The 26,186-nt window shown below is 40.4% G+C and overlaps 1 protein-coding gene across 1 annotated transcript in view; it reads right to left on the reverse strand.

Moving 5' to 3' along the window:
* The window catches only part of GALNT2 (polypeptide N-acetylgalactosaminyltransferase 2), a 67,946-nt gene that overhangs the window by 41,329 nt on the left and 431 nt on the right, over window positions 1–26,186 (reverse strand). The window lies entirely within an intron of this gene.

Here is a 26,186-nt window from a genome sequence, read left to right on the forward strand (position 1 = left end):
CAATTATACACAGACAGCTGGATGAATGCTAGGTTTGCTGAGATGAATTTCTCCAGACTGTGTGGAATGTCAATTATACCTTAAGACTGGCTTCTATAAAATAATATATTCCAAGCCATTGCCATTATTCTGAATAATGCCTAGTACTTTGGTTTTACAAAAAGATTCCCAAAGGATTATTAAAATGGACACTGCATAAATTTGGAGGCATTGGACAGAATGTCATTTGCACAGGGAAAATAGTTTGTGTGTGGATGGTTTAATAAAATCCAAGAACACAATTTAAGATCTAGTGAATAGATTTATACAATTTAGAATGCTGAATACAAAACACATTTCAGTCACTAGCATGTTCTCCATCCCAAGATGTAGTAAAAGGCTGGGAAAGGTAAGGTTGGGTTGCAGCTTTTAGGAGGAGTGTCCCTCTGTGTACTTTAGGAAACTCCAAAATTAACTCTGCCCAGAAAGCACATATCTAAGAGATATCTAAGTTAATTTAAGAAAGAAAACACATACCAAAAACTATGAACTAATCCAAGTAAGTTAATCAAAGAACCAGGTGTGAAATACAAAGAGCTTTTCTATTCTAGTAAAGTTCCATAAAATATGAGAGATACAATGCTCAAAAATGAAGAACAGAATTGCCTTTGCTACAAAAATAGTGGGTCAATTTCATAGTTCCTATGAATGGGGCTCCATTTACAACTTACAATTGCCCCAGCTTCATTGTTCCCATCCCCCCAAATCTGCTCTGAAGGGTTGGAGCAGGGGTCGGCAGCGTGTGGACCATGGGCCAAATGCGGCCCACGAAGACCGTTTTACCAGTCCACGAGCCACCCCCGAACCAAGCCGCTTGCTTGGCGAGTTCCCCACGCACTGTGCTAAACCAGCGCAGCGCAGCACAGGGACTCGCCGAGCAGCGCTGGATATTGCAGCTGCGCACGCGCAGATATTGGAAACTGCGTCTGCGCATGTCTAGACGCCAAAAATCGCTTCTGCACAGGCGTGATTTCCAGCATCTGGGCATGTGGAGAAGCGATTTCCGGTGCCGTTGACATGCGCAGACACGATTTCTGGCATTGTGCTGCGCCAGTCTGGCCCATGGACAATCTCTGTGGGAGTGATTCAGCCCATGGCCGGTAAACCTTGGCGACCCCTGGGTTGGAGGTTCCATACTGGGAGGTGGCACAGAAGGGAAGGAGAAATAGTGACAATCACTACTCCTCTCCCTCTGAGATTAGCAGCCCCCATGAATCACTAGCACTTTTGCAAATAGAAGTGCAACTCTGGATCTAAAACACTGTTTATACCAGATTAACAGGCCATTTCTGGAAAATTCAAAATGCATTGTGTAACAGTGTGACAGACATGAGAACAGCCTGGGATGTGTTGGAAGAGAAGATGCTTGCAATTTCTTAAGAGAAGCAATTTAACAGCCAAGTTTTCTACATATCCTGAAATAGCCATCTGTGTGTTTTTATGTCCACTTTCCATTTGTAAATATATGCAATTTCTTTGCATTTCAGTGGTGCAATATTTAACACATTTACTTCAAGAACGAAGTCATACTAATAGAGTTTTAACTATGGTAGGTTTAGAAGGCTGCAATGTGTATTTGTGTACCACGTTCCCCTTACAAGACCCTCAGACATTTAAATCAGATACAGATAACAATTTGCAGTTTAGCAAGCTAGGTGGGCCACTGAATAAAAGAAAGGTTTGCAGTACAACCTGTCAATGTAAGCAAAACTTGACACCGTGCTGTGTTTCTCTGAAAAGCAAGATACAAGTAAGACAGAGTGTCTACATCTAGCTTTCTCAACCTGGTGCCCTCCTGAAGTTTTGGTCTGCAACCCCATCAGCCCCAGCCAGCAGAGGGGGAAATGAAATGGATCATCCTGAAAGGCAACACGGTTGGATGGAGCCTAACAGGAGCACTCCATGCTCATGCTACATTTTATTGCAGATTCCACTTGTAATATTTGTAAAAGCAAAAATCAGGTCAAACTTCAAGACTGGCTAGGGGAGTTTATTACATCATATTGCTGACATTTCAAGCTTGCTAGTACTGAACCCAAGTTGCAACCATTATTGCCAACCTGTGCAGCACTAATATGAGCAAAGCACTTCACAATCGATATTAACTGGGGAAAGTAACTACTAGCATTTTCTGAATGTCAATACAGAAGTACCAGAACAGAACAGTATCGCGACGGCAATCCAAAGGCATGCATAATGTGCATGCATAATGCTATGTGTGCATACTGGTGCCTTTCCACCTTCCCATCCAGTCCTCCACATGCCCCTGAAATGCAACTTCTGGGAGTTGGGAAACTCTCTTAAGCTACATGTAACGGGAGAGGGATCATTTGATTCCATTTGTGTGTAGAGAAGCATTTTCAACTGGCACACAGAGCCCTTTGGGTCCTGGAAAATACTTTTCTATTATGTCATGAAAATATTATTATAGGATTATAAGAAGCCAAGAACAGAATTGTCCTCATAGAAAGGGTGCTCTGAGCACATACTAATAGAGACTGGGGCGGGGGTCATTTTCCCTGTAGGTCCCGGAGAGCTGCAAATTCTCCAGAAATTGGCAAAACACCTCCTCTCCTTCCATAAATGAGACCCTCTGTCAAATAACAAAAAAGCTCTTCTGTTCACATTCGGTGTCTGAAAGGGCACCTATAGGATTTCAACTGCATGCCAGTCTCTGATTCTATTGCCTCTGGAGTGCAGGCATGACCAAAGTGATTTTTTTAAAATCACTGCCCCGGAGAGAAAGCGAGACACAATACACATAAAAAGCTGCTGCCATGTTTGCTTCAGCAATAGCAGTGAATACCTTTCAGCTACTTTTCACTAGTTAAACTCTCTCTCATTTGAGAGTTGACTCAGTCCTGGCTCAAGCAGTTTCCATCTGCTAAATGTGCTTTGATTCTTAATTAACACCAATATATTCAGAACCAAACACTGCTAAGAAAGCTGAAAATAACAGTCTTTGTACATAAATAAGCAAAATAAAATTCTGAGAACTGAAGCCAGGCAATAGCAATCAAGCAGGAGCCTGTCTTGTGTGGTCTTGGCCATCTGAAGAGTCTTTCTGAAACCACAGATTAACAAGAAAGGGCAAGGATCTCTCATCCATGGAGGTAGGAACCTTGCAGGTAGCCAGCGGCTCACTAAACAAGAACTTGCTTTCTCCTTACAGTGCTCTGGCTAATGAGGTTAATGTTACTTGAACTACAAACAACCCTCAACTCTATCTAGTTTTATTAACATCTAATGAATTAAATACTTAAATATATTATACCATGCATATACTGTGGTATCTGAAGAAGTGTGCATGCACAAAAAAGCTCATACCAATAACAAACTTAGTTGGTCTCTAAAGTGCTACCCGAAGGAATTTTTTTATTTTGTTTCGACTACGGCAGACCAACACGGCTACCTACCTATAACTAGATTATTGGATGTTACCTGATTCTATAAATTATAAATTTTAATAAATTAAAATGAGTAACTATTATTTGTTTTGAATTCATTAAACATTTACCCATGCAAACATTTGCCTCTTAGAAGAGACTTTCACTCCTATTTTCCCCATGGGAAAGGGACACACACCAAGGGAGTCTAGCAATCTACCTTGAAAGCCTTGCTGCACAAGGCAAAAACCTGATCCTATGCATGTTGACTTAATAGTAAGTCCCACCAAGTTCAAATAAGCCCAAGAATACCGGTTCTATTTATCCAAACAAACTTCTGTTTGCGACACAAACACTTCCGTGTAATCTTACTGTAACATGGTGGTTTGATGACACAACCATGCCAAATCTTTATTTGTAGATCAAGAAAATCTTAGGACTAGTATTGCAAAAAAGTAAGTTCAAACAGGTAAGAGACAGGCATTACAGTAGTTTGCAAAGCCCTAGTATATTGGAATGAATTATTATATACAGGGTTATAGAAGGATTATTTATAAAAATCCTTCACATTTTCTCTTATAGGAAAAAAAATCATTTCCCCCCAATATGAAAATAAGTAATTATAGAGATGAAAAACTCAGCTACAATCAGCCCACTGAGCTGACAAGGATATTGCAATCTCACCCATATGACATTTGTTTAGCATTGCTCAGATATCGGTAGTCATTTGAAGCAGTCATACCTGTAAAATATGGAACTATGACAGCAGCATGAGCTGAATTCTTGAGCTTCTGAGTATGCATTCCTAGATCAATATACCAAGATGAACCCAAGGATGCATATATGGTATTTAGAAGAATTGACAACATAATGACCAATAACGCAAAAAGAATAACTGTGTTAAAAAGGCATGACTGCATTGATGTTATTAGAGAACATAGTAAGCCAGCCTAGACCTCGGAGAAGTGTTAATTTTTTCCAAGGCATTTGTCAAGAGAAATATTTCCTACTACAACTAGGTGCTTCACAGGAAGAGAAAACCTTAGTTAAAAACTGCCAGAATGACAGTAACAGAACCAACTCAAGTCTACAACTGACTGAGCAACTTTAAAGGTCATGTAGAAAAAGCAAGCTGAAGCAAGTTACAAACTGAAGTCCTAAAGTTAACCGAGAGATGTGTTAACAGTATAATATTTGTTTCTGGAAGACTTCAGTGTATCATTCTTAAAGCAAATCACACAGAAGGAACTTTGTTTCCAGCAAACAGACACCAAAGCACAGGTCATTTCATGATACACACGCTATCAAGAACATTATATAATGAAGAATATCTATCGGGCAACACTAACATCTGCAGCAAAACACTGCATCCTTTCTTGAACAGGCACAAGACCAAGCGCAAATCCCCGTCACCAGATAAATCCAAGTGCAGATCAATTAACCGCTGTTAAGTTTTGAACAAGTCAGACAAGGCCAATGTAGGAGCACAACAAAAGATTTATTTCTGACTACACGGATTTTTAACTTTCAACAGTTCCTTCCTCTGCAAAGGGAAACTTTTGACTTATTAACGCATAACTTATACATAGACTCAACTTTCTTCCCTTTTAGGTTTAAATTGGTAGGGAAGGCCATTCTTTTCTACTGAGCATTAAGAGGAACAGTTGTTTCACTCCCTACTGCTTATTTTTTTAAGCCTGCAGTTTGTTAGTTCAGCTTGCTGCTGTGTCTTTATGCTGTGTTTTTGTTATGGTTTTGGTGGGTGGAAATTCTTCATCTTTATCTGTGAGGTACCCTTGTATATAATTTTTGGGTAGAAAGGCAAGATATGTTATTAAACAAATACCGTGGCACCTCAGGTTACATATGCTTCAGGTTACAGACTCCGCTAACCCAGAAATAGTGCTTCAGGTTAAGAACTTTGCTTCAGGATGAGAACAGAAATCGGGCTCCGGCGGCGCAGCAGCAGCAGCAGGAGGCCCCATTAGCTAAAGTGGTGCTTCAGGTTAAGAACAGTTTCAGGTTAAGTACGGACCTCCGGAACGAATTAAGTACTTAACCAGAGGTACCACTGTATAAGTATAATAAAATAGCACCTTGAACATGCAACAGTAGAGTTGTCAAATACAAGTCCTTGTTATCAAAAACAAGAGACAGTACATTTTAGGAAGTTTTTAACATAAAAAATAATTGCCTTAGAACAGCACTAAGCATTGGGTTATGACTACACGTGTGTCTGCTTTAAAAATAGATTCTAATTGAGTTTCCTCGGTGGTTGATTTTATTATGCTAAACAACTAAATTGCTGAAAAATCAGTAACTAAATAGCTGCTTTTTCACAGGATTTAGAAACATCTGTTTGCTTTGATAGAAACCAAGGCAGGTCCAGGAGTCTGCTGACATATACAACCCACTAAGAGAACAATGAGGTTTATCAGAGATGGCATATAAAAACCTTAATTTGAAAACCATACTAAAGTATTAACAAGCACCAAACATTCAAGTCAAGGTAACAAAAAGTTTACTAATGAGTTGCGCCACAGACTGACTAGACTATAATACTTTACAGTAAAATCCTATGTGCACTTACCTGAGATTAAGTCCCACTGAACTAAATTGGACCTGCTTCAGAGTGAACCATCACAGAATTGATGGTTCACAGATATCCTTTTTTTCTTTTACTTCTCTGTATTCCCCTCAGCTATCTCTGCTCCTCCCAACACACGCAAATGGCAAAATCCAACTGTTGGGGCAGGAGTAGTTTCTCCAGTCCTTTCCACTATTGCAACCCACAAAATTCATCGTGTTTATAAGGTGTTCTGCCTTCCTCTGTGGTGTGCAACTTGACTCACTTGCATCAGTCAGCTGCAAATTCATTCTATATGCATCGTGCAGAATGGATCCATTTTCTTTGTGACATTCGGTTGCTTAGGTTTGTGTAATCTGATCTTTGAGGGTCAATGTCTGCTACATGAAAATAATGTCTAAAGGCCGTGATGAGAGGGTTTTTGATACAACAAAATACATTAAAGAAAAGAAAGCAAAATGAGAGGAAAGAGAAAATTTTGGAAAAGATAAAAGAAGGGGAAAGGAAATTAAGACTGAAGCCAAAATCGCAAGAGATTTTAAGAGAAATTAAACTGTACCAAACACAATATATGGAACTGATGAATCAAGAAATAGAATGGAAAATTAAACAAATGAGACAAAAGACTTTTGAATCTGCAGATAAATGTGGCAAGTTATTGGCTTGGCAAATAAAGAAGAGACAAAAACTCAACACGGTAACAAACTTAGAAGTGGAGGGAAAGAACATATGCAACCCAGTGGAAATTAGGAACTGTTTTCAGAACTACTTTAGACAACTGTATACACAAGGGCCGCAGAAAGAAACAGATATACAACAATTCCTCGAGAAAAATGGGCTGAAAAAGATTTCGCAGGAAAGTAAGACAATTTTGAACCAGGAGATATCAGCACAGGAAATAGAAGATGCCTTTCAAAACATGACGTTGGGCAAATCACCTGGACCGGATGGATTGACTTCCAAATATTACAAAGTTTTGAAGGAAGGGCTCATACAACCTTTGAAGGAAGTCTGCAATGAGATCATTGAGGGGAGAAGGGCACCAGACACGTGGAGGGAGGCCTACATTACACTTATACCAAAGACAGAGACTGAAAAGACCCAACTTAAGAACTACCGACCCATCTCGTTACTAAACGTGGATTACAAAATCTTTGCTGATGTTTTAGCAAAGAGACTGAAAAGAGTTTTGATGGAGGAGATTCATGGGGACCAAGCGGGCTTTCTCCCGAAAAGGCATTTGTCGGATAATGTAAGGAATATAATTGACATTTTGGAGAAGTTGGAAGTGAATATAAACACTAAGGTTGTTTTGATATTTGTGGACGCTGAGAAAGCCTTTGATAATATATCTTGGAGTTTCATGTTGAAGAACCTCCGGGGGATGGGGGTAGGCCAAGGGTTTGAAAATGGTATAGGTGCAATATACTCTGAACAGAAAGCAAAATTAATTGTAAATAATGTGGTAACAGAAGAGTTCAAGATTGAAAAAGGGACACGTCAGGGGTGCCCTATCTCCCCATTACTTTTTATATCGGTCCTGGAGGTTTTGCTTAACATGATTAGGAAGGACCAGTTGGTCAAAGGGGTTCAGGTCGGAGCTAAACAATACAAATTGAGAGCATTTGCAGATGACCTAGTACTTACTTTACAAGAGCCAGAAGCTAGTACGAAAAGAGTTTTGGAAATAATTCAAGAGTTTGGTCAAATGGCAGGATTTAAATTGAATAAGTTAAAGACTAAGGTATTGGAGAAAAATTTAACACAGATTGAAAAAGAAAGGTTTCAGAATGAGACGGGGTTGACTGTGGTTAAAGAAGTGAAATACCTGGGTGTGAATATGACAGCTAAGAATGTGAATTTATTTAAAGACAATTATGAAAAAACTTGGACAGAAGTGAAAAAAGATCTGGAGATTTGGTCAAACTTGAAGCTTTCCTTGTTAGGTCGAATTGCAGTTATAAAAATGAATGTATTGCCAAGAATGTTGTTTTTGTTTCAAGCATTACAAATAATGGATAAAATGGACTGTTTCAAGAAGTGGCAGAAAGATATATCTAAATTTGTCTGGCAGGGCAAGAAGCCCAGAATAAAATTTAAGATATTAACGGATTCAAAGGAAAGAGGGGGGTTTGCCCTGCCAGACTTTAAATTGTACTATGAAGCGGCAGCTTTCTGCTGGCTAAAAGATTGGCTGCTTCTTGAGAACACGGACATTTTGGATTTGGAAGGTTTTAACAATATTTTTGGGTGGCATGCATATCTGTGGTATGACAAGGTTAAAGCGCATAAAAGTTTTAAAAACCATATTGTCAGAAAAGCACTATTAAATGTCTGGGTAAGATATAAAGATTTGCTGGAAAATAAAACTCCAAGGTGGCTGTCGCCAATGGAAGCTAAGGCAGTTAAAAAGTTAAATATGGAGTCGAAATGGCCAAGATATTGGGAAATTTTGGAAAAGGAAGGGGACAAATTGAGACTGCAGAGTTTTGAAAAATTAAAAGGAAAGGTGAGAGATTGGTTGCACTATCATCAAATAAATGAAGTGTTTAAATTGGACAGTAAAATTGGCTTCCAGGTGGAAAAATCAAAATTAGAGACTGAACTGTTAGAATCCAGTACTAAGAATTTGTCAAAAATGTATAACTTGCTGCTGAAATGGAATACACAAGATGAAACGGTTAAATCAACTATGATTAAATGGGCTCAGGACATTGGTCATAATATTTTGTTCGCTGACTGGGAAAAGTTGTGGACCACCGGGATGAAATTTACGGCATGTAATGCCTTAAGAGAAAATATAATGAAAATGATTTATAGGTGGTACATAACCCCAGTCAAGCTCGCAAAGATCTACCACTTGCCTGACAATAAATGTTGGAAATGTAAGGAAAAGGAAGGTACATTTTTTCACCTCTGGTGGACGTGCCCGAAGATTAAGGCATTCTGGGAAATGATTTACAATGAACTGAAAAAGGTATTTAAATATACCTTCCCTAAGAAACCAGAGGCCTTTCTCTTGGGTATTGTCGGCCAAGGGGTGCTAAAGAAGGACATAGTCTTTTTTATGTATGCTACAACAGCAGCAAGAATACTCATTGCAAAGTACTGGAAGACACAAGATCTACCCACTCTGGAAGAATGGCAGATGAAGGTGATTGACTATATGAGCCTGGCAGAGATGACGAGCAGAATCCGAAACCAGGGAAGAGAAGCGGCGGAAGAAGAATGGAAAAAGTTCAAGGACTATCTAAAGAAATATTATAAAATTAATGACAGTTAGAATGATGTTGGACTAAAGTAAATGGTTACTATTAGTAATGGTTAAGACAAGGAGAATAAGGATGATTAGCTTAAATTTATAGTAAAATAAAGGAAGATTTGCTGAACAATTGATTAGAATTTGGAATACAGAAACGGGAGGCATGAGGAAGTCGAAGAAGAAAGGTTTAAGAAATTAGGACATGAAATGGTACTTGTTTCTTGTTTTGTTTTTGTCTTCTGTTTGTTTATGTATGTTTTGTTTGTATGAATATAAAAATTGTTTAATAAAAATATTATAAAAAAAAAGAAAATAATGTCTAAAGGGAGAGGGACTGACTAGATCAGGATGGCCCAGCCTTTCACACCAAGTGGGTTGCAAGAGTACTTCAAGATGGAACCTGCGGGCCGCACACTGCCTTACTGTGCAGGGTCGGGGAACGAGTCAAATATTTGACACCCCTGCCAGCCCTCACAATGACTTCCCAAAGCCAGCTAAGCAAGGTGCCCATTGTTCTGGTCTTCAGCAATACCCTGTTTCTTAATGCCATCATTATATGAAGTAACCATTGAAGAAGCATCTCAAAACACAAACAGTTTTGAGATTCTGAAGGTTTAATGGTGATTCCTTTTTGTTTCAGCCACAGACTGATCTGGCTATAGTCCAGAATCAGAAGCAGATTGCTGACAAGGCAGTTCCGTTGAGAACAATTTTTAATAGCAAAAGTATGGGTTATGCATACTCAATGAAGGCACCTGAACTCACTCACATTCTCAACCTTGTGTAGTTCATTAGCCCTTTTACTTAAAAACATACAACAAAGAGTTTTCCTAAGCCTAGAAGTGGGTAGGTGGGTGAGTTCCTCAAGCAAAGCCTCTCTAAAAGAGTTTGAAGGCTGGCGAGCCTTGCTGAAAGGAAAGTGAAGAGCGATGAATCCCTCCTGGGATAAGAGAACACTTTTTTTGTCAACTTGGGAAAGCAAGTTGCCTCGTTCCAACAGCCTCCACTGAAGCATGTACAAACAATGTAAACAACAGCAAACATGTTAAATTACGGGGGAGGAACATGGAATATATTATGTCTCTTGTATATAAACTGATGCACAAAGATTTAGGTACCCTGCTTCTCTAAGATGAAAAACCCTATTATGATCAATATTAATTCTGTGCCTCATCCCACTGGGGGCTATAATCAACCAAGTCATACTTGACAAACTCAGTGGGTGGTATCCAAATAAATAGATCCACTAACCCAAACATTTCCACTTGCACAACAGAACTTTTCCGTCTCTTCTCCCCACATGCCCCATCTACATCTGTTCTGGGGGTTCCTGCAACCCTATGGAATAGATTTGGGGAGGCCACAGGGATGCACAGGAAGAGGACAGAGAGAAGTTCTCCCTCTAAAAGGACTTAAGGTAGCAATGTCTATTTATTTCAATGCAGTAGCTGGCTGAAACACCCAGAAATAAGCTCATTGTACTCCCCCTGCCCCACTGAGGTTTTGAAACAGACTCTGTAGGAATGAGGAGATAATTTTTTATTCAAAGGGTGGAAACTTATTCTCTGCAAAACAAGATTATTTCCAGGTTTAACTTTCATTCGCCACCCAAAAAAACGTGGTAGTCCCTTTAATGGCACTACACTAAGGAAAACACACACATCCTATATTCCAAATTGCTTCCACAGCAAATGTTACCAGCTGGAAGGGAATAGGAACCTTCTGTTGCAAATTAATTCCTTTAGCATGCAACTGTGATTCCGCGCCCGACCCCCAAGTTGTTCCTAGTTTGCTTTTACTTTACCTTTTCTCTCAAGAGTCCATAAATATTTGTGTCTAAGTTATTAAGCCATTAAATAAACAATCCAGTCATCATAAAATAAGTTTGATAGCATGGGTGGCATTTGGAAAAGATGTGCTAGATTGAGCTTCAGAGTATTTCATTTCTTCAGCATATGAACAGGTGCTGCCCTGACAACCATTCAAACAGCTGTTAGACAGGCTTTTTTATTATTCAAGACAAAAAGAAACATGCAGTTCTCCAACCATATTCTTAACTACTGGTTTAATTATGTCTTTCAATAATAAATTTGAAAAGAGAAAGATGGCAAGTTTTTGATCACATGTGGATGATTATATCTTGGCTTAATAACCCAAGATATATATGAGACTTGCACCTACACATGCAGCCAGTGACTTCCCTTCTCCCTTCACAGTATGAATTCAATGCAGAAGTCACCGGTTAACCACAGTTTTCTATTCCATCCAAACTGAGGAACTGTTTAACTAGCTGCTGGGAAAACACGGCTCATTCATTCTATGGCTAATTAAGCTGAGATACAATTGTCCAAAGAAGTTATCTGAGTATTCTTTCAAAACAGAAGTATCCTAAACAGTGAAGACTTGAAAGAGTAAAATCCTAAGAATTGTTTTTGAGAAATGTTAATTTTTTTACCTGCCTTGAGTCAATGTTGTCAAACCTTTTAAAAATGCCACACAAAATCCAAAGGCTGGAAGAGACTTTGAATTACCGGTAGCACCTGACACCTGCTCTCTGCCTAGCTGTTTGGCAGGTAGGACCAGTGCTTTTCTGGCCTGAGAATACTCCTTTATGGTAGTTTTGCTGCTTTCTGAAGAATACATTCCAGAAGTGGCAGCGTACAACTATAGTTCCCCATAGGAGTTACTCTGGGCTTCAGTTGTGTCTCCCATGCTTTTATCATCAAAATAAAACCACCAGGAAAGGTCATCAAGGGGTAATATATCATCACTATATATTAATAATACCCAGCTGTCTTGCCTTTCCATTAAAAACTACATTTTTTGACTCCACGGAAGTTAGCAGCTATGGTAAGGAGCTTTGCAGTGGGGGGGGAAATGACATGAAAAGAAAGGTTACATGCTACTCTCCCCCTGTGGACCTGATCCAGACTGTGGTAATAGACAGCTCCTTTTTGATCAAATCACACTTTTCAATCAAGGAACTCCCATGCCACATTCGGGTTGACTTTCAAACCAAAAAGGTATCACAGATGAAGTCCTCCAACCTAAGGTTATGAACTTGCAACTCTGAAATGATAATTCTCAGCAAAGAATTAATTCGTACAAATGGTGTTATTCTGTATTAGGCTATAAGGTTTAACAGGAGGAGCATTCCATTTACTAGAAACAAATCACAGTATAAAGAACTGAACCAGAGTGGTTGAAATGTTGAACTTGGATGAGGGAAGCCAAGGTTCAGACCACCACTTAGCCATGAAACTTGCTGCATGGCCTTGGGCAAGTCAGAATGAGGTTACTGTGTGACCCTGGGCAAGTCACCATTTTTTAGCACAGGATGGCTAATCTCCCCAGGCAATTTCTTCTGTCTCCGCAAGAACACACCCATTTTGGCGGCAACAGCAAAAAGAAAAAGTCACCCAACTTTAAATACAAGCCCGCTCTTAACTATTTATTTAGGTTGTAAATTGTAACTAATTAATATTGTATTTTTATACTACTGATATTCACTCTCTGACTTTATGGTGAAGGCTGGATAACGAATCCAACCATTATCATCCTACCTAGGCTCCTTGGGGGAAAGATAGGATATGAATGTGGCAAACAAAATAACGAAGACAGTTTCTACTTCTACCTAAGTGGCAAACATTTTGTATAACATTAAAATGGAAGGTTCTTATCTTAAAAGCCATTTCTTCCTAGGAATTGTAATTCTGCTACTGGTATTATTATGCAACCATGAAGGTCATCAAACAATAATAGACATGGTTGCATAACTACTGTTCCTTAACTTTACCATCCACTTCAGGGCAGAGAAGTGGAGGTTGGAAAGATATGAGGCCAACTCTCCATTGCAAAAAAAACAACAACAGAAGTCCTTTGCATCCCACAACTGCTAGAAGCAAACACTGCACTTGCACACTTCCCCTTGATTCTATGGAGGAATAATCCCAACAGTAGAGAGCAGCACATGCACTAGTCTACTAGGGCAAAGGTTGTACCCAATTCTCTACCCACCTTCCATCTCTCTGATCACTCTGAGGCCACCTAGGCACTGAAGTGATCAGCTGGGGGAGGGATTCAGCTTCATCTCAGACCCTCCCCACCCCCTGTCCAATTCTGCCTCCTCCAACTTCTGTAATCTCCTTTCACTGAAATGACTGTGTAAAAGAGGCTTGGGCCTGGAACATGCCTTCCCCATTCGACTTGACAATCCTTTGCCCTTGCAATTCTTTTCCCCCCAAAGGAAAAAAGATTTACGGATTCCTACATTAGTTTTAGAGCAGCCATGTACAACACGTCGATCGCAAGCCCACGGTCGACCGCCGGGTTGTTTGGGTTGTTTCTATTCGATCGTGGGGCCTTTCTCTGCAACCTCAGATGCAAATATAGTTTGACTTTTCTCACTTGTTTAGTTACTTCTCCATCCAGTAACTATTTGGATCTGTCATAATGATATCCAGACATAACTACTATATCTGTGAAATAAAGATCCATTTATTTATTTATTTAATAAACTTAAATGACTTTGGAGGGTGGTAGATCACTGCCAGTTTTTGATACTTGGTTGGCAGATCGCAGGCAATTCAAGGTTGGACGTGCCCGGTTTTAGACTATGTACCAAACTGGATAAAGGCTCTGATGAAACTACTGCTGAGATTTTCAAAAGCAACTGCAGAGTTCTCTACTAAAATACAAAATCTTCTTGCCAGCCTTGAAGCAATAGGGTTTCTCTAAAAGAAACTGGGGTTGCTTCCCCCGTAAACCTGTCAACGGATTACTGTTGAGCATTAAAGGCGCTGCACATGTTTGCTCGTTCTACTAAATAGGAGATGAGGATTGAGAAGAGGCAGACTACACATAATTTAATGCTACAGCCTTTGCTCTATCATTCAACCTCCAAACGACTAGAGAACAGCTAGGATTTGATGAAACTCCAGGTGATAATGCAGCTCATTAAAATGAAAGCCTACCATTAATCTTCTCAAGTCCTTTTCATCCCAACTTATCAAAATTGTTCCCAGCACACAAGGCTACCTCTTTCTTCTTCTTGGATGCCCCATAGAGCACTTGGCCTTTTGCCTTGCTTTTCTTCAATGCTTTTGACAGTCAAAGGAAAGTAACACAAATAATGAAATAGGGAATACAAAAAAAAAAAAAAGGAAATGACAGGGCACCTCACTAAGTATTATAAAGAAGTTCGTTATTTAGACTTGCTCCCTACTTTTGTTACTCTTCACTGAATGTTCTGCACAGGCATCGCTCAGTCTCATGCAAAGCCCAATACTGTGGTTGTCAATTTGTCTCAAGACCCCAGTGACTAAGCAAGCTGAGCCAAGAGATCTGGTCTCCCCGGGCAACTACAAAACCCTAACAGCACAAGAAGCATGGGTTGCAACAGGGACTGGCTGGCAATTTCCTCTGGTGAAAGATCTGCCATCAGGGCTAAGCACGGCCTGCACTTTCCCAACTTCACACACCCACAAGAAGTGCCATGCCCAGCTGATGTGGAATAGGGCTGGCACTCTCATCAGGGCAAACTGCCTGCCAGCCCTGTCCCACCTAAGCTGGGCATGGCAGTTATTGTGGGGGTGCGAAGTTAGGAAAATGCAGGCCATGTGTGGCCCTGACGGCAGATCATTCACATGCTTTGCAGTTCTGACACACTTTTGCTACTCATTGCATCTGCATCTTCAACCCTCAGGTGGGTAACTGAATGCTCGATGTCGCAAACTTGGATAGCCAGTCCCCTTCTTAGCTCTGCATTTACTGACTTATACTATTGCCAGGTGATGAAAGGTGAGATCCAAAACCCCAAGGGTTTTGCTTTACAGCTCTAATTTCTATCTATCATAAAATGAGCCCCAAAAGCTATTTTTGTTTTGTTTTCTGACTTTTTAAATTGGCTGTTTTTATTTTAAAGGAAAAGCAGCTGTGTGGGGCTGAAACTGAGGTCACAATTTTGATACAAATTGCAGTCTCTTAGGAGTTTCTCATTAAACACCCTCCCCCCTTTGGTTGTATATGACTAAAGGTGCTGTTAGCAGCTGGGAAGGGGAATGAGGACCAAACTGGGACTCCACATGGCTTCTTTTCCTTCAAAATTTGCTAAACTGTTGTTTTGATTGCTGTAACCCCCCCTATGATCTTCTGATGAAAGGCAGGTAATGAATCTACTGCTACTATTTATTGTGATATTAAAAGTGAAAATATTTAACACTTCATTGAAAAGTGCTACTGAGTTCATAACAGTGTTTTTTTTTTTGGTTGTTATTATATATATTCTCAATTAACAGAGCCTAAAATTAGAACACAGCATGGGGGTTGACTGTACTTGTAAAGGTTAGGAACAGCTACTATTAACTAATAGTAATGGCTAGTTCAAAACCAGCAAACTTCAAGCTGATTTCTAATGCTGGTTTTAATTAACCATGGTTAAGGTGAGCCACAATACTGGGCATGAACAATATGACACGCTGTGATTAACTAAAAGCATAAGTGAATATTTCTAATTGGAGCTCTCAAATGAAACCAATTTCAGTCAAAAGCAGAGCAACTTGCATTTGGAGTGATACTTAAAAAGCACCTTATGTAAGTGGTGGCTGCAAAAAGCCACTGCAAGTTTGCTTTAAGGCTCCCCACTGTTCCTTTGCAGCTGCAGGCTTACCTGTCCCATACCAAACATGTATGAGGTCAGGTGGCTTGCCCAAAACAGCATCACTAGGCAAACTGAGAAGCCTCTTGTGCTTGCTGACCATAAGGTTGGGAGTTTGAATCCATGCAATGAGGTGAGCTCCTGTTGCTTTGTCCCAGGTCCTGCCAACCTATCAGCTCGAAAGCATACCAGTGCAAGTAGATAAATAGGTGCTGCTGCAGCAGGAAGGTAAACAGAGTATCCATGCACTCTGGCTTCTGTCACTGTGTCACTGTGCCAGAAGCGGTTTAGTCACGCTGGCCATATGACCCGGAAAGCTGTCTGTGGACAAACGCTGGCTCCCTCAGCCTGAAAGCAGAGATGAGCATTGTACCCCATGGTTGAATTTGGCTGGACTTAACCATCTAGGGGTCCCTTACCTTTACCCTACTACTGGGATAGTGGAATGTGCAATCAGATAAATATAAGGCCTTGCAAGGGAAGAAACACACAAATTTTACATACCCTTCAGACAGGTATGAAGGCTCTCCATGTGTGGAGAAGGGGAAGGTCTGCAGTTCACTCCTAGTTCCTTAAACCCTTAACAAAAGCTGTGTCAGCACTGATTCTTTTTTCTAGCACAGGGAGAAGGGAGCCAGCAGTCATGGCAGTTCAGGAGTCCAAATTCCAGAATAATTTTTTTGCCAGTTTAACTGGAGGACAAATTTTAATCCAGGCTTCCTCAACCTCAGCCCTCCAGATGTTTAAAGACTACAATTCCCATCATCCCTGACCACTGATCCTGCTGGCTAGGGATCAAAAACATCTGGAGGGCCGAGGTTGAGGAAACCTGTTTTAATCTATTGTTAAGAGTTTGCTAATTGCCATAATTCATCAATTAAGAGGCTTGCAAGCTGGTACTTTCAGCGTAATCCTAACAATATCGATGATAGCCAATTTATGACCTAATCTCCTGAAAGGGTAATATACACTTGCATTTGAGGGAATAACACAGAGGTGGGGGCCCTGTGGGCCTCCAGAAGGTATGGGGCTACAATTACCACACCTGGCCATTGAGCATGCTGGTTGGGGTTGATGGGAGTACATCACCATGTGAAGGGTCACAGGTTCCCCACACCTGCAATGATTTTTCAATGTGTATAATGCTCCTTTCCTTCCAACACTGCAATTTTTTCTTTTTCACAATAGCCATTTCACACAAATAGCTCCCCATGTGAAAATGAAGTGGCAGAGGATGTGAGTTTATCATGCCAAGAATAAGCATACTGAAGAGCCATAATAAGCCCATTCCATATTTACGAGGAAAGAAAGACCAAAAATAACACTGTGTGTTTTCATGAGCAGGAGTTCGTTCTGCAAGTCCCTGAATTAAATGATAAAACTCTATATACACCATTGCTGAGAGCAACTACTCAGAACTAGTAATCAGCAAACGCATCTCGCCTAAATTCACAAGTGGATCAACTTAACTTCAAAAGCTCCCTGCAAGTAATCAGTTTACATAGATATATGGCAAAAGAGATGCCATTCATCCAGAAGCCCTCTGGATGGAGAGTAAGAAGAGGTGATCCCACTCACTTCTGAATCTGGCCCTGCCCATAATAGGATGCAGCCCCCAACAACTTATCCCAAATAGAACGTAGCGCCCTTGACAGGAGAAAAAAGAAAAGGGAAAAATATTTCCCATTGCTGTCTTACCGTCAGATTTCTTTTATTTTTCATTTAGAACTTAGGCAAATTCTAAACCAAGAAATTGGGAACCACAGCTTCATCGCTACTCGGAACAGTTTAAACTGAAACCAAATATGTACACATTAGTTACATATTTAGATACGCTACTAGACAGCTGGGAGAAAGCACAGAGCTAAAAGCAATGAAGCTTCAGCGCCTAGAAATGCAATAAATTATCATGGCTTCTAAACAGTGTGATATTTGAAGCCAGAGAATATCATCTACTTACCATTCATTCTGGGATCACACCCTGCTTAATTATAGAAGACCACCATTTTCAACTCTGGAGTGCAAGCTAGGCTTTAGAGATTGAATTGTAAATTCAAACAGCATATATATGTTGCATTATAGCACATAATATGTAGAAGTATGACCAGATCACATATTAGGCAGATGTTCAGCAAAACATACCTCTGTTGCCTACCACATCCTTAGGTTTGCATCATTGCACCTTTTAAAAGTGTGAACCACCCTATAACACAACAACTATCAGAAAACATAGTGTCAAGATAGGGAGAGAGGGAGAAACATCCTGTAGTTTGGGCAGGCTCTCCTGCTGAATACAAAAAAGCAGCCCAGAAGCAAAATATGTCGGGTTTGAATATACATTAACTATACCCATGTCAATAACAAGAAACACACTCCTTTTGACCATATTAGACTATCTCCTACATGGGTTTCACATACAGTGGTACCTCTGGATACGAATTTAATTCATTCTGGGGGTCCGTTCTTACCCTGAATCATTCACATCCAGAAGCGCCTGTTCTGTGCATGCGCACACGGTGGTAGTCCGTCTCTGCGCAGGCAGCAAAAACCTTTCCTTTACTTCCAGGTTTGCCGCGTGTGTAGCCCAAAGCATTCGTATCCAGAGGTGTTCGTAACTAGAGGTACCACTGTACACCAAAGCCATTTGTTTTAAAGTGGTTTAGGAAGGATATATTTTCCTAAAGAAAAGCAGTTAGGTCATGCTTTTAAAAAGCAGTGGGAAATCATCTACTCAATTTTTAGTAACTTAAGTGGTAACTTATACTGCTATTATTTTTCACTATTAGTACACATTATAGGACTTCAATCCCTGCATGAATCTATTACAACTGATCAGCAGTACAGAAGTACAGGGACACTGTCATGCATCTTACGACTGAAGAATAATGGACCTTGTTACCTGGTGCCAAATTAGGACCAAGAATCTCTGTTTTTAAGGCAATACAAGATATGAAGAGAACTTTGCTAGTTCAGCAGCAACAGTCAGTGTCAGTGATCTACAGCAACCTTGGCTATGAAGATACACATTCTTCCAGGTTTAAAAATGTAGGGCATATGTAGCTATAAACTTTTGATATGTGCCAACCTGCTGCTTTTATAGTTAGTTTGTGGATCTAATAACTGTTTGTAACACTTTGTTGTTATTATTCTGTGACTAACTTGGCTTTCACAGACTTCTGGCATGGAAGCTAAAGAACATTGTGTAAATCCATTATTTGTCACTGATACAAATCCAAATTTCAGTTAAGCTCCTCATCAGTAAAGAAAAGGTAATGAACCCATCAACTGTGCCAGCTAATTCTCTAGCTGTACTGCTTAGACCTACATTTAGCAACATTCTTTAAAAGGCTCTAGCTTGTCAACCACACAAGCAGCTGGCACCGATGGACAATGCACTTGCCATATCAAAGAAGCCTATGGAAGTGCAAACTCTTATTTTTGCCCATTGTTTCTAGTTAAGATAAGCCAGCCTGCAGCCTACATAACCAAAAGTACTTCCAACATAACCAAGTTTACTATAAACAGCCAACAGAATTCTGTTCTTTATATGCACATATTTACTGCACCATAAAGATATCACAACTTCCTGTCCTGCTGCAGTGAGTGTCAAGTATCTATCTGAAGACTGCCGGTATGACCGACAGGATATTTGAGTTTGGCTCTCATGATCAGACTGTATAAATCTCAACTACATTTGCATGATTCTCATGGGGAAGCAGTATGTATGTATTAATTACCTCCACCAGGGGACTTCCATTACTGAATGATAGACTGCACTGGGGAAAGTAGGCATGATCTCCTGTATCCTGTGGAGGAAAGACTATGAGTGGAATTCAACATTGTGCTAACATGATCATTCCATCAGCACATGAATTTTGCTTGCTAAATGAAATGATATCCCCTCTCCTCCCCTGACACATTCTGGGAGTTTTCCTGACCCTCCAGAGCAGATCTGGGGAATGCATAGGGGAAAACATCAGGGGAAGGAGAGGAAGGAAAATCCTGTCGCACTACCAACAGTCCTTGCACTGACTTCAGTTAGTGCACTGGTTTAGTTGAATCCAGCCCAATGCTTTTAGATGCAGGCAATGGTGCCATACCCTCTGTGCAGGAACCACAATTGGCTAATGGGATTACCCAATCATTTTGCCGTAGAGGCGGCAAATGCATCTTGATATCTGATAATAAGGTAGGACATAGGCAAACAGATTTGTTTAAATGGCAGATTTGTTTAAATGGCAGGAGTTGGATTATCTATGAATATTTCTGACAAGAATACAAGCTGTTTTAATATATCATCTTGAAGAAAAGCTGCTATTAAGATAACATGCTAAACGTTAAACACAGTTCTAATTTCTCACAGCAGGTTATTTATTGTATTTTTTTACAATTATTTTGTCATTCAGCTGTCACCCAGAGAGAACATCAAAAGAAAGCCAGATGTTTTACTAATGGAAGTGAAGAAAACATTTAGCAATTAAAGCTATAAAAAGTATCGTTTAACTACTTCACTATGAACATAGCACTAAACAGCTGGTTAAGCCCAGAAAAATCAGTTGCCAATTTGTGAAAACCATACTTTAAAAACTGTGTCTCAGTGGGATTTTTCATAACAAAGTGAATTACCCAGTGCCTAAATTTTAGTTAGAGGTCATGAAGAATTTTCAGCACAACCAGAACAGTGTTTCAGTAATTAAGCAATCATTGATAACAGCATGCTAAAGAACATCTATTGTCAATATTCCTCTGAGATTATGAGTACTGATTGATGGTCCTTCTTCAAAAGCCACACAATATATAGTCACCTCCTTTTCTGGCAGTGCAAATCTTGACACAACTCTGCCATTTGCATGATTCTCAAGCTTTTTACCATATGTGGCAAGACTGTTTAACCCTAATCTGATGAACTCCCTAAAGCAAGTTATGTAACTAGGGCACAGACTGCAGCAGTGGTTTCATGAACAGTCATGCAGATGGAAGCTGCCATTATGTGGTTAAGCACTTTCAGCTAAATCAAACTGACCTGGTTTACCAGTAGTAGTATGGTTTTCATCTTCCACAAAAGCACTGTGGCAGACAGACAGCAGGAATGAAATGTAAACTTGCTTATTTTATACAATCTGCAAGATAGGCTGGGAGAGGAGGAAAGGACAGAGAATGAAGAAAGAGCTGTGAGTGCAGGGGGTCCTCTTCCCATTCCTTTGAACCTCCTGGGAAACTCAACAAACCAGTTGTATCTGAAACTGGGTGTGGAGAGGGCAGCTGAATGGCACACAGCTGTCGGTAGCCTGAGGAAACACTTATCCACCTTGAGCCTGCCCGTAAAAAGCAAATCTAGAGAGACTAGGGTGAAGACCACTGTTTCCAGGAACTCTTCTCATTGTGAGACCTTTGTGGGTGAGCTGAGAATTTGTTGGACCAGTGAGTAAGAACCCAGAGACTGAGAAGGAGGGTGTGTCAGAAGGAAAATAAATAAATGATATAGAAATTAAATAATCTCAATAGAAAGGACAAATCTTGTAGGATAACCAGTCTCATATAACAACATGCTTAAGTTTAATTAATGCATGATGGGGTTAATGCTGCAAAGTAAGCTGTCCTGCCAGGCTTAACCTAGGTCGCTTCCCATTACCAGGTGCAGTAGTAAGATGTAGTTAGGACACCAGACAAATACAAAACATGACAGAGCCAGTTTTGATTTGCATATTCAGCGTAAACAAAAATGTATTACTAAAAAATCACTTATGAATGACTTTCAAGTTGCTAGCACACCTTTTAAAGCAGCTTAAGCTAAAATTTATTTTTAACAATTCAAGTTACATATGGCTTTAAAAAAAGAGCGAAGGGAATCCTTCAACAGCTTCTGCAGAAGACTGGAAAACTGCTAGGACTGCCTCATTCAATAAGCCACTGTTCACCTGCCTGGCAAACATCCATATATATGAGAGCGACTTAAGTCACCAGCATGCAGCAGTAATGGCAAGTTATTCATCTTCAGTTAATTAAGTAATATTTTACACACATACACAAAAAGCTACTCTAATTTGCAACTTGTCAATTTCACTATTTTTAGCATCACATTTGGTGAGAGCCGTCTATTCAGTAGGGGGGGATTTGACTTCCATTTTGTGGGAAGCTCAGTTGGAATTCAGGAGTGCATTGTGGTATATATTATTCCATGTCCTTCAAAAGAAGAATATATCTAGTATACCATCAATATGCTAAAGTATTTATTTTCAATATATTTATGACCAGCCTTTCATCAAAGAAGCTCAAGGGAGCATAACTCATTCTTCCCCCCTCCATTTTATCCTAATAGCCCTGGGTTCTAATCTCACCTCTATCTCATGAACTCATCAGGTGCTTTTAGACAAATCACTCTCCCTCAACCTTAGGCTCACACCTGGGTGAAACAGTACCAATTTTCATTACAGAGTTGTAGTGTAAGGCATATGTTGAGCACACTGAACACTGAAAGCACTATACAAAAAAGTACTATCATTAAACTGCTAAAGAGCCAATCTAGAAGTGTTTTCTCAAAGCTCTGCTAATCTTGTCTCCAGAACTCTGCAAGTCCTGTTTTCCACTGGGACCACACAACATTTGGAACAAGGCACTGACAGATTAATGGACATTGAAAGCCATTTGAAACCTGTTTTTTAACTTAAGATTCAAAAGACAAGAATTATACAAGAGTTGGAAATCTCTCGCCCAAAGTAGGAAAATATCTTAACCTTCAATACAGTAATGTTGTGGAATGACTACTCTGTCTGCCTACCACAGATCCCTTGAGCAAAAGTTAAGACACAATTTTTCCTACAGCCACAAAATATTTCATACTGGACAAGATTTCACAGCTATGGAAATGAGTTCGGTAGAGGCACCAACGGATGTTGATAATCAAGGTATAATGTTTACTTATTTATAGGATACCAGTACCTAATGACCACACCAATCTTTTTTATTTTGTATAAAATGTAAGGTATTATAAACAAGTGAAATTTATCACCCAATGTATTTTCACAAACATAAGCTGAAATTAATATATTCTCAATATACACAATCACAGTCTGCATCACAGGGTTGAAATTAAGAGAAAAGCAATGGAAGCACATTGCCCTCATTGGAAAAATGTTATATGCCTGGACATCTCAATAAGAATTCAGTTAGCTCTGCATAATACTCAAGGGTGGGGAGGAACACTCTTCAATTTGCAAGTCTATGTGACACTCCTTCATCAAGATTAGCTTGGTGAATAAGTGAGTCAATGTAAGATAAAGGTTAGAGTGCTGCTACTAGGAACCAGAAAGCCAGTGGTTTGCTAGATCTTGTGACCTGGTCTTGAAGGTCACTGTGTGACCTAAGGACAATTCCTACCCCATAGCCTAACCTACCATACTAGGCTGTTGTGAATATAATAAAAGACAGAGGCCCATGCACATCTCCATTAGCTGTGCACAGAAATAAAGGATAGAAATATAATAAATATACTGCCATTTCAATGTTGTACTATGAACTAAAGCCCTATATAGGCTCATCCCCCACTTCTTCCTCTCTCCTATAGCTTGTACCTCCTCTACTAGTCCCACTGGCTACCAATGGACCAGTTTCCATAGAATACTTATGATATTATACATACATAAGAAAGCAGTGACCAAAACTAAGACAACACCAAGGATAAGTGACAGAACAGGGGCGCACACACCAAAAACTGGCTGAACTTAGTAACTGAATGAACTATCACTTGAGTACCATGTAAACTAAATAATCAAGATTTCAATATAGCCAATCTGATATGTTAAAGTTGTAATTATTTGCTTTGTAAGTAATTAAAGTGAATTTCCCAATTTCCCCAGCAGTAGGATTTCTATTCATAAAGCACGCACACCACTTCAAGCTTTATTTCAAAGTCTGACATCCCCGTTAATGAGCCTTTTACAACAATTTCAAAAGCTATTACGTTTACACACCTCTTCCTCTGCTTACAATTACTAGGCCATTCTAAAGGTTGGAATTAAATGTTATGCTTCACTGAGAGAAAATAGAATCCTAAATCACCAATCCATGTATAATTGTTCATTTCCCCCACTTGTGGTCACAGACCTTCAGCTCAACTGGGTCATTACTTCAGACTTTCTCCACTTTAGATCCATGTTAAGTTTGTAACTCATTTCTGTAATTCTAACCTTTTACATTCCACATTTCTTAGCTCCCGAAATGACAGGTTTTATTCTCAACTTTGAGCACACTATTCATAACACCCAATACGACAACTATGCTAATGGAAGCTTTCATGGACATAGGGCAACAATTCATTTGTTTACTCCTTTGGACCAGTACTTTGAAACACTAATGTGGTCACTGGTTCTGAAAGAGTGTCAATATTACAATCAATGCCAATTTTTGGCACACATGACCAACTAGCTTGGTTGGAGAATCGTTAAAATAGTACTAGCAAGAATTTCTTGAGCTTCTATAATCAGTTTATTACTTCCTGAATTCATAGTGACAATTTACTACATAATATTTCTGGCCACATACTATACTGTGTTTCTAATACTTAATCCTCGTACTTTTATTTGCCAAAGCAAGAAAAGAAGAAAACTTTCAAATCATCTTGAAGTCAGTTCTTGGTTTCCCTTTTATATACCAGAAACTCGCAATATATGAAATGAATCCCTGGATTACAAAATCTTGCATTTTTTATTTATTTAAAGCAAGTGAATTCCATTATAAAGACAGACTGTCAAACCACTGAACTGAACTCCAATGTAAAAATTTTCCAGGACTGAAGAAAAACCTCTAATTTTAGGGCAGGGGTGGCTACTTGTCTACTTGTAGCTCTCTAGATCTCACTGAATTACAAGACCCAACAGCCCCAGGCGGTATGATAAATGGTTTAGCAACACTGAGACTCTGGACATGAGTTAGTAACACTGCTCTATGCCTCTGATTCACATATTGCCTGAAATATTGCCTGCTCAATGAACTATCATGATAGGCCACCTGAAAGATTTAAACAGCTTAGTAAAGCAACTGTTTCAGCACTGCACATATTCAGCACTACCCAAATATTTACAGAATTATTTCAAGAGGACAAAGCCAAAGAACAGGTACTGGAAAAGAGGCCTGCTCTTTACATTCCAGAAATCTGAAGATCAACCCACTGGACCCAATTATAGCTAAAGAACACAGCACTAAACGAATACAGTGGAAAGCAGTCAATTGTCTGAAAAAAATAACATTCGCTTCTAGCTTCAGCAGTATTTATACCCTCAATACTGGGCCGGGGGTGGAGGTGAGATACACTACTTCACCATAGACAAGAGGGGCAATGAAAGTATTTCCAAGGTCGGAGCCTATGCAGAAGAGAGACTCGTCACGCCATAAATAAGCAATTCATCCAGAGAAGTGACAATCCGGAGCAATTCTTACCAGCTTCCCCCCTTTCCCCTAACAACGCTCCCTCCCACGCCAATTCCCCCACAAACTGCGACGTGGCTCGCTTCTGTTGGCTGCGAAGCGACTCGTGCAATGACGAGTTGGAAACCAGGCTGAAGTCCACAAAGAAACCATCTGCTTAATTTCTTTTATTTTCTTTCTCTATTTTTTTTTTGAACAGGGAAAAATGGGTAGAGTCAGGGACGCTACTGTGTTCCTCTCCGAAGAGAGCCAGCAAAGGGCGGGGGGGGGGGGAGGGCAGGCGATCCCTCGCGCTTGGAGGGCGAACTCCTTCCACAGAGCGAGAGAGAGGAGGAGAGGCAGAAGCAGCAGCGGCAGGCTAACCTCGTGTCGATTCCTGGATGGGGTGGAGACGGAAAGCGGAAGAGGGAGACGCTGGAGGGGAAACCCCCCACCCCACCCCCACAGCCTCGCTTCCCTCTCCCTCCCCACGTCGCAGGCGGCTTTCCCTCCCCGCCAAGACAAGGAAGCAGCGCCCTCTCCCTCACCGACCGAACGGAAAGCCCCCTCGACCCCCGAAATAAGAGAAGGGGCAGCTGGGGAGGAGGGGGGGCGCCATATTTTACGGCGCTGCTTTCTGCCGCCCAAACCCCATTTCGAAGGGACTCCTCGCCCTGACGGGAAAGGGAGGGGGGCAGGAGAAAGACGCTCGCCACCTCCTTCGCCCATCGGGGAGGCGAGAAGAGACGCGGGGGAAGCCGAGGGGGGAGTTCGTTCCCGCTCGCCTTCGGAGCAGGAGACGTGAGGAGGAGGAGGAAGCCGGTCCTCGAAGCGAGGCGCGTGGGGCGGGGAAGA

Source organism: Podarcis raffonei, chromosome 3, assembly GCF_027172205.1.
Source record: "Podarcis raffonei isolate rPodRaf1 chromosome 3, rPodRaf1.pri, whole genome shotgun sequence".
Taxonomy (NCBI): domain Eukaryota; kingdom Metazoa; phylum Chordata; class Lepidosauria; order Squamata; family Lacertidae; genus Podarcis; species Podarcis raffonei.